At 38.8% G+C, this 7,906-nt stretch overlaps 1 long non-coding RNA gene across 1 annotated transcript in view; it reads left to right on the top strand.

Moving 5' to 3' along the window:
* Positions 1–6,836, top strand: part of LOC117287123 — a 7,926-nt gene extending 1,090 nt beyond the window's left edge. The window contains exons 2-3 of the long non-coding RNA XR_004518317.1: positions 4,841–4,952; positions 6,663–6,836. This is a non-coding gene — a long non-coding RNA (uncharacterized LOC117287123). The remainder of the gene's footprint in view (positions 1–4,840; positions 4,953–6,662) is intronic.
* The last annotated feature ends 1,070 nt before the right edge of the window (positions 6,837–7,906 follow it).

The raw sequence follows: 7,906 nt of genomic DNA on the forward strand, positions 1-7,906 counted from the left end.
AAAAAAAAAAAAAAAAAAAGAAATAATGGACTGCATAGCTTTAAGGTCAAGGGTGGCTTGTCTTGCTAGACAGTTAAAATGCAATATAGGATCACCTGGAATTCATAATACAGTACAGTGCAGATTTCTGGGCTATGACCCCAGATATCTTCTAATTAAGGACTTCTTGAGTGGGCAGAGGGACTCCGGACGTACTGCCTTGGCATTACAAAACATTTTAAGTCTAAGGAATTTGAGAAATGACATTTGCAGAAAGAACTTTCTGACTTTCTCTTGAAGCAGGTTTTAAAACCTTCATGTGACCTTGAGGAAGAAGCATTTGACTTTTGTCAGTGAAAGGACACAGAGTGGAACATGAAGGGACAGTCTTAGCCATTTCCCCAGTGGTCACCACACTTAGCTCACACCTTTTTATCCTACAACATTTCTCCACCACTCTTCATTCTTTGTCATACCTACTATCAAAACAGTCACCATAACTGTTTCTTCAGGACTTCATGTCTTTACGAGGGCCGTCACATCATATACATCTGAAACACACACACACACACACACACACATTTTTTTTTTTTTCTGGTTAATCTGTCTTTTGTTACAGGGGCCCTAGCCAAGAACTCAGAAGTGTAGAAGGAGAAGATATTTTTTTTTCTTCTCTTACAGGGAATCATTTTTAGCATATCTTTCAGTGATTCTGATTCAGGGCTTCCACCTTTTTAGAAGCCTGATGAACAGTACTGGTTCTCCCATTATTTTAAGCAAGTTGGCTGTGCATGAGGAACAGACTTACCCTGCTTCAGTCTCTGTATGTATATAAATTACTATGAAAACAGCAACTGCCTTCCCAACTTCACAGGTTTGAAAAAAGTAATAAAATGAGATCACAGATCGAAACCTTTAGTTTCTGGGGATTTCGCCCAGGTGGGCAAGTATTCTACGCTGAACCCCAAGCCATTTTGAGAAGCAAGGACTCATGCCAGGCAAGGCACTCTCACTCCACTCAACACTGTCTTAGCCCAGTGGAGCAGCCCCCAGCTGACAGCCCGCCTTTCCCTGAGCCCTCTGCACACTTCCAGGTGTTCACTTGCAGGGAGGGAAGGCTTGCTAACCTGTCTTCAGCCTGTTTGTTCCAGACAAGCTCACCTAGGTTTATCCCCTTCCAGACAGAATGCTACAGGACCACACACATTTCCACCTGAAATCTTTTAAACCAAGATCCAGAATGACCCTCCTAATAGGCCTACTTCCTCCTTGAAACCGAAGCACATCTGCCTCACTAATGATCCCATTAATTTCATTTTCCACATGTCACAGCATCTGTGGGCCACACTGGACTGCCTGCACGTGAGTCTTCTCTGTGAGCCAAGGCCTGCACCTGAGGTTTTCCCATCCACCCCTGTCCCTTGCCCTTTGGCCACATTCCCAGGTACAGGATGTACCTTTGGCAGTTTAGAGTGATCAACTTCGTATTTATCTCTTCTCCCTCCCTCTATTCCAATTCTTTTAGCAAAACCTATTCCAAGGCCACATTCACCTTGAAACAAAATAATAGGAGCACCATTTCCAGTTAAAGCACACTGCCCTTATCTTATAGATACATCACAAGGCCTCAACTGCCTATGACACCATTAAACATTCTGCAATAGCTGATGAGCATGTATTTGTAGTCACCCTGCCTCCCTAAAGAACAAAGAAATACATGATTTCTGTCCTAATTCTTCCTGTCATTACACTCATATTATCTCCCCCCCATCATTCATTTGCTCATTAACAGATTATATGTAATTTTTTGGTGCTGGGGATCCAACCCAGGTCCTGTACATGCTGCCACTGAGATACACTCCCCAGCCAACAAAAAAATGATCAAGCACTTAAGTATTTGATGTGTTGGACAGTCAGACAAGGTTTCTATACTTATGGAGCTTACTGTTTATTAAAGAAGACAGTAAATAAGTGAATAAGAAAATTTAAGGTTACAATAAATATTTTAAAGAAAATGAGATGTTATAGTATTACATAGAGTGAATGAGGCAGAGAAGTTGCTACTGTTAACTGGGTATTCAGGAAAGAAAATGATATTTGAGGTGAGACTAGAGGAACCAGCCTTGAAACAATCAGACCTTGGAAAGCTGTGATATAAGTTTTCACCGGATGGCATCTGTGCTTTCTTGACAAGAAAAGGAACTCATACTTTTAAGCTCTGATTCAAAGACATTATTATAAGTTATTGCCAGGAGATATCTATCTATCTATCTATCTATCTATCTATCTATCTATCTATATATATATATGTACAGTAGTTCATCAGAATGAGTATTCAGGAAGTATAACGGAAAGGCCTGAATAATTAATGTATGAGGAAGTTAGGAAAGTGGCATCTCATTAAGCCAATGAGTTTTCATCTTTAAGAAAGCCAAAAAGTGGGTGAGAAAGCCTCAGTGCGGACGAGATCTCCAAGAGTACATGGCCATCATTTCCCATCAGTCCCACAGGAACGCCTGGAAAGGTCTAACTGGGAAAGACATGGGCTGGGGCTGGATGGACCGGAAATCTAGAAGGGTCCTCTCAGCACTGAACAACCTACCTTTGCTTTGTTACCCTAGGCCCCATTTGGAAGTATAGAAAAAAATGAAAGAATGGAAAGGAAAATCCTAGAAAGCTTTGCAGGCTAATTCAGTACATATTTAGAATAATAAAATATCTTAAGTAAATCCCGAGGTCCTTGGAAGGCTGTTTCCTAGAATCATAATCAAGGAAGGTAATCCAGGAGCCAAGAAGATGATATTAAACATACATTCCAATCTTAAGAGATGCAGATCTCTAAAGGAAGAGTGCGGGGCATTAGATTTCATCACCTTGCAGACCCTTCTTAAATTCCTTTTCCTGAATCTGTATCCAGCAGAATTGTACCCACCAAATTCTCCAAATGCTTTCCAGTCTGCAGGCCGTGTGTATGCCTCCTCTTCATTCATCCTTTCTTTTTCCTTCCATGTCTCTAATCTCCATTCTCTTCCTCTCCCAACTCTTTATGATCAAAGCTTACAAACTGATCTGGAAAAGAAATTATCCTTAGAACAATGTCGTTTAGTGGAAATATACTGTAAGCTTCATATATCACTTTCAGTTTTCTTATATCTACATTTAAGAATGTAAAGGCAATTAATTTTAATAACAAGGGTGTTGTGATGCATTCCTGTAGTCAGAGCACTTGGGAGGCTGAGGCAGGAGGATCGCTGTGAGTTCGAGGCCAGCCTGGGCTACATAGTGAGTTCAAGGTCAGCCTGAACTACATAGTGAGATTCTGACTTAAAAAAAAAAAGCCAAGAAATTAAGAAAAAGTAATATCATCTACTTACCCCAGTAGGCCCCAAATATTATTTTAACTGGTGATCAAACTCAGAAACTACAAAGTTAAAAAGGACTTTACTTGGGGGTCTTAGGAATTGCAATTCAGAACACACTAGTTTGAATATCTCTGAATCAGTGTTGCATAGAAAGGAAAGAAGTTGGAAACTTTTTCGGCAAACAGTGTTGATTTACTATAAGGTAGAAAAAATTCTTTTGTATGAAAACTTCTATTGTGGTTTTGAACAGGGCAATGTGACAGGAACTATATGACCAATAGAAAATAAAGAAAATAATGTCTTTTTTTTTTTTTTTTTGTACCAGGGATTGAACTCAGGACCTTGCACCTTCAAGGCAGGTGTGGTGCCACTGAGCTAAATTCCCTGCTCAAGAATATAATGTCTTTACTTAGCAAATATATTCGTAAAACAAGAGCTGATAAACAATTGATAAGTAACTTAACTCTCTGGGCAAGATGTAATTATCTGTTTTAGATGCTTGCAGTTAAAAGGTAACCAAAATCCACAGGTCTAGACAGCTACAGGATTGTACATAAATTCTGCTTCCTTACAGTTTTCTGGCTTCATTTTATAAAGTTCTTTTGATGTTGCCAAGTGTGGTAGTGCACAGCAACTGGGAGGCTGAGACAGGAGGATCACTGTGAAATTGAGGCCAGTTTGGGCTACATAGCTAGTTCAAGGCCAGGCTGCATTACATAGTGAGACTGTCTCAAAAAAAAAAAAAGTTCTTTCAATGTTGATTTATCATTATTTTTTTCTTTATTTTCACATATGTAATCCATATAAAATTATTGAGTTATTTTATATTTTTTTCTTGCTATGTCTTTGAAATCCAGCATATATTTTACATGTGCATCTTAAAATGAATGTTGCTTCTTACGATGAAGAAATCACTTTTCAAGTGCCAAATAGTCACATGTGGATCTGGCTACCATATTGGACAGTAAAACATCATAGGATAGGGGGATGGGAAAGAAAAGAAGAAAGGTGGGCCCCAAATACCGAGATGTAGCCTGGCTTATGAAGTTTTCATAGGCTGGTACAATGGCAAAATGGTAAGAATAAAGATAATATGCTGAGTTTTTTGTAAAGGCCAATGTATTCAATTTTCATCTTTTGAGATTATGTCTAAGAGAAATGCTCCTCACAGAAATAATCACTTCTGAAATGATGATCTACTAATAATAATGATAATAATTTATTGTAAGCTTCTTAATGTCATTCTTTTAATGTGGCTAAATAAAAGGATCATAACTATGGTGTTTCTCCCATTAAAAAAAACGTTTTACTGGAACATGAAATCCAAATGGCAGAAAGCCACTGCTTCTTATACCACACAGTCTACATTAGCCTGTTTAATCATCACCACTGTAGGATGTAGTGCATTTTTTGGTCTGTTTTGAAACTGTAGGGCAAGAGAAAACAAAGCAAAGCAAAACAAAACCAAACCCAAAAAACCTTTTTCTCCACCCTCCTAGGTTTTCTAGTTGGAGACCTGGAAATTAAACTAACAAAGACAGAACCCCAAAGGAAACGCAAACAGAGTTTATTGACACATGGGGCCTGCACACACCTGGTTGAAATTCAAAGGTGAGTAATTCGAAGGGAGCGGTTGGAACTTGGGGCTTGTACAGCCTCTAAACAACAAAGAACATTACGTGGAGAATTGATCGGACAAAGGAGAAGAGGTTTTCGGTTTTTAGGGGCTGCGAACTGCAGAAGGTTAATCTATGGGGTAAACTAACAGACGATAAGGCTTGTTTTTGTAAGGGTTGTTGTGTAGATTACGCTGAGTCCCATCTCTGCACCACTAAGTCTCTGCTAATTGAGTCTAAGCCTTCTTTTAGGCAAATTGTGTGCTGTTTCTCAGTTGTCTTCAACTCAAAAATCATCCTTATGACAAAGTAGCATATTCTGATTTGTCATAAAACAATCCCATACTTCAAGAACAGTCACAACTACAGCGTTCAGAACTTTTCCCAAAAAACTATTTGAGAATGAAATGTTGATCTGATGGCCTGTCACACCTCCAATTTTAGTGTGTATTTTCTTCTTCAAGGACATAACCCACGAAAACCAAAATCAGCTATAAAAAATAAGAAATTAATATTGATGCATTAGTTTTATCCAATGCTTAGATCTCATTCAAGTCTCAATGTCTGTAGACTCCTGCAGTCTAAAAGAGTTGCTCAGTCTCTTTGAGCTACATGCTCTTGACACTTTGGAAAATCACAGATCAGGTGCCCTGACCCTCACAGCCTAGGGTCTGAAACTGGGTTGTTTGTGTGGTTGGGGGTGGTGTGGGGAGAGTGGTGGAAGATAACGAAAAATGGGAAATTATTAGAAAGAAGGCAAAATTATGCTTCATAGCTGGGAGCAGGTGGGACCATAGCCTGATGAGCCAATGGCCACCTGGAGCACCACATGCTCTTTATTTCTAGTGGAAGGCAAACAGGAAGAGAAATCGGGGCAAATCATGCTACGTGGTCTACATGGCCCAGGGAGAACATGGTGTGATTGTTTCATGATGGGGCAGGAGCAGGAAGGGAACAGGGAAAGATATACAATGTAACTGTCTCCTGGGGCTGTGCCACCCAGGGTCTACAATATGAGGAGAAGAGGAGTAGGGAGTAGGTGAAGGACCCTCTTCAGGCTCAGCCTGAGCAATCAGTTATTTCATGCTTAATGAGTAGTAGGGAGTTACTTTGAAACTGCCAATATCCCATTCCTCATTGGATTTTTAAAATGTTTTGACCCTCAATTTGTCCTAAGTTGAGTCCATAGGAGTACTTTTAAGCCTTTGTGTCTCCCATCAGAGGCTTTCCTAACATACTGGTGGTAGTTCTTGTATAAGAATCAGGTACTGACTAGAATGTGGGGTGGTAGAGAGAAATGCCAGATAAAATATAGACAGCCACTTAAATGTGAATTTCAGATAAACAATAAATACTTTTTTTTTCTGTAAGTATGTCCCAACTAATGTGTAGAATATATTTACTCTAAGAAATTATTTCTTTTTTATTTGAAATTCAAATTTATCGGGGCATCTTTTAATTTACTAAATCTGGTTACCTTAGGTCTTATTCAACTAGTGATATCCTTATGGGTAATTGTATGGAATCTCAGTTTTTCTCAGCTTTTCAGTTTTCACACACACACACACACACACACACACACACACACACACACGCAGAATCCTCACATTTATCCTTTGGAGCTATAAGTCCAGTTGCTAATGTACCACAAGTCAGTTCTGGTAAGGGAGCAGTGACTATTTTCAATGCTTCTCTCTTCTCCTAGCTACACCACGTCTCTCTCTCCAGAATACAATCCCAAAGGAGAAGGGAGGAGCAGTTGCTTGCCACGGAGAGTTAGGGGAAGGAAACTGGAAATGATCTACATAAGTTTTTTACAAACTTTCAACCAACCCTCCTGTTTTCAGACCTACTCAAGAATCCCACCTTTGGAAAAACCAGTTACCCCAATGTCTGAATCTCTCTGGAATTCTGAAAACAATTGATTTGTTTTCTTGTAGGTTTAGATTTTAACTTTCTCCAAAATTGTATTTTGCTGAAAATTACCTTGTGTGGTTACATTGAGGCTTTTTCTTAGTTTTGGTATACACTGTAATTTTCACTTTAAGCATTTTAGTCACTTTAAGTAATATTTATCTTTTACTTCTTGTTCTTTAATGCATATAGATGCAAAAATGGTATGAGAAAAACTATTAAAATTTTAATTCTAGTAGATACTTGGAGCAATCTAAAATTAATTTGAGAAACTTTTATGCTGTAATCTTATTAGGACTATTTGAAAAGCCCTGTTCTTGCTTTTATCCTAGATTAGAGAAAGTTTTCCTTGTCTTTTACTTTTTTTGTATTCTTTTGTGCAGTTCATCTCGGCTACCTGTGGGGAAAACTTCTTTCTTTCTTTGTTTTCTTTTTTGGTACCAGGGATTGCATGTGGGTCCTTGCACTTGCAAGGCAGGCCACCAAACTGCTGAGCTAAATCCCCAGTCCTTCTTTGTTTTTTTGAATTAAAGTTTTCATGTGGAAAAAAAAAAAAAAAAAGAGAGATAAATGTGAATGTTCAGTCTGTCACACCTAACCTAACTAAACTGTGTTTCTCTTTTATTTTATTGGCTAATACATGTGGAAGAAAATTTGCCTCTCCTGTGTTGAGAATTCCAATATCCTGGGGAAAGGCTGTTTAGATAAACCCAGGATTTCTTCTCCCTTTTTTTCCCTCTGCCTCCAATACAAGACTAAAGGTAACTCTGATATAAGTCCTGTGGCCTGCCTGACATGGTGTTTTGGCACTTTTGGATTCCCAAAGAAGGCTGGACTACAGTGTCTATATATCTTTTTTTTTTTTTTTTAATTGAGTTTATTGGTACATTTAGGGATACAGTACAGTTACATTCATTGTTGGGATCATGTACCTTTACATCGCAAGTCTTGATTCTCATTTTTTTCCCCTTACCTCTGCCCTCCCTTCACCCCCTCCTCCCCTCCCCATCTACAAACACTTTATTTTCATCTTTT

Source organism: Fukomys damarensis, unplaced genomic scaffold, assembly GCF_012274545.1.
Source record: "Fukomys damarensis isolate Sample0158 unplaced genomic scaffold, DMR_v1.0_HiC HiC_scaffold_21, whole genome shotgun sequence".
Classification (NCBI taxonomy): domain Eukaryota; kingdom Metazoa; phylum Chordata; class Mammalia; order Rodentia; family Bathyergidae; genus Fukomys; species Fukomys damarensis.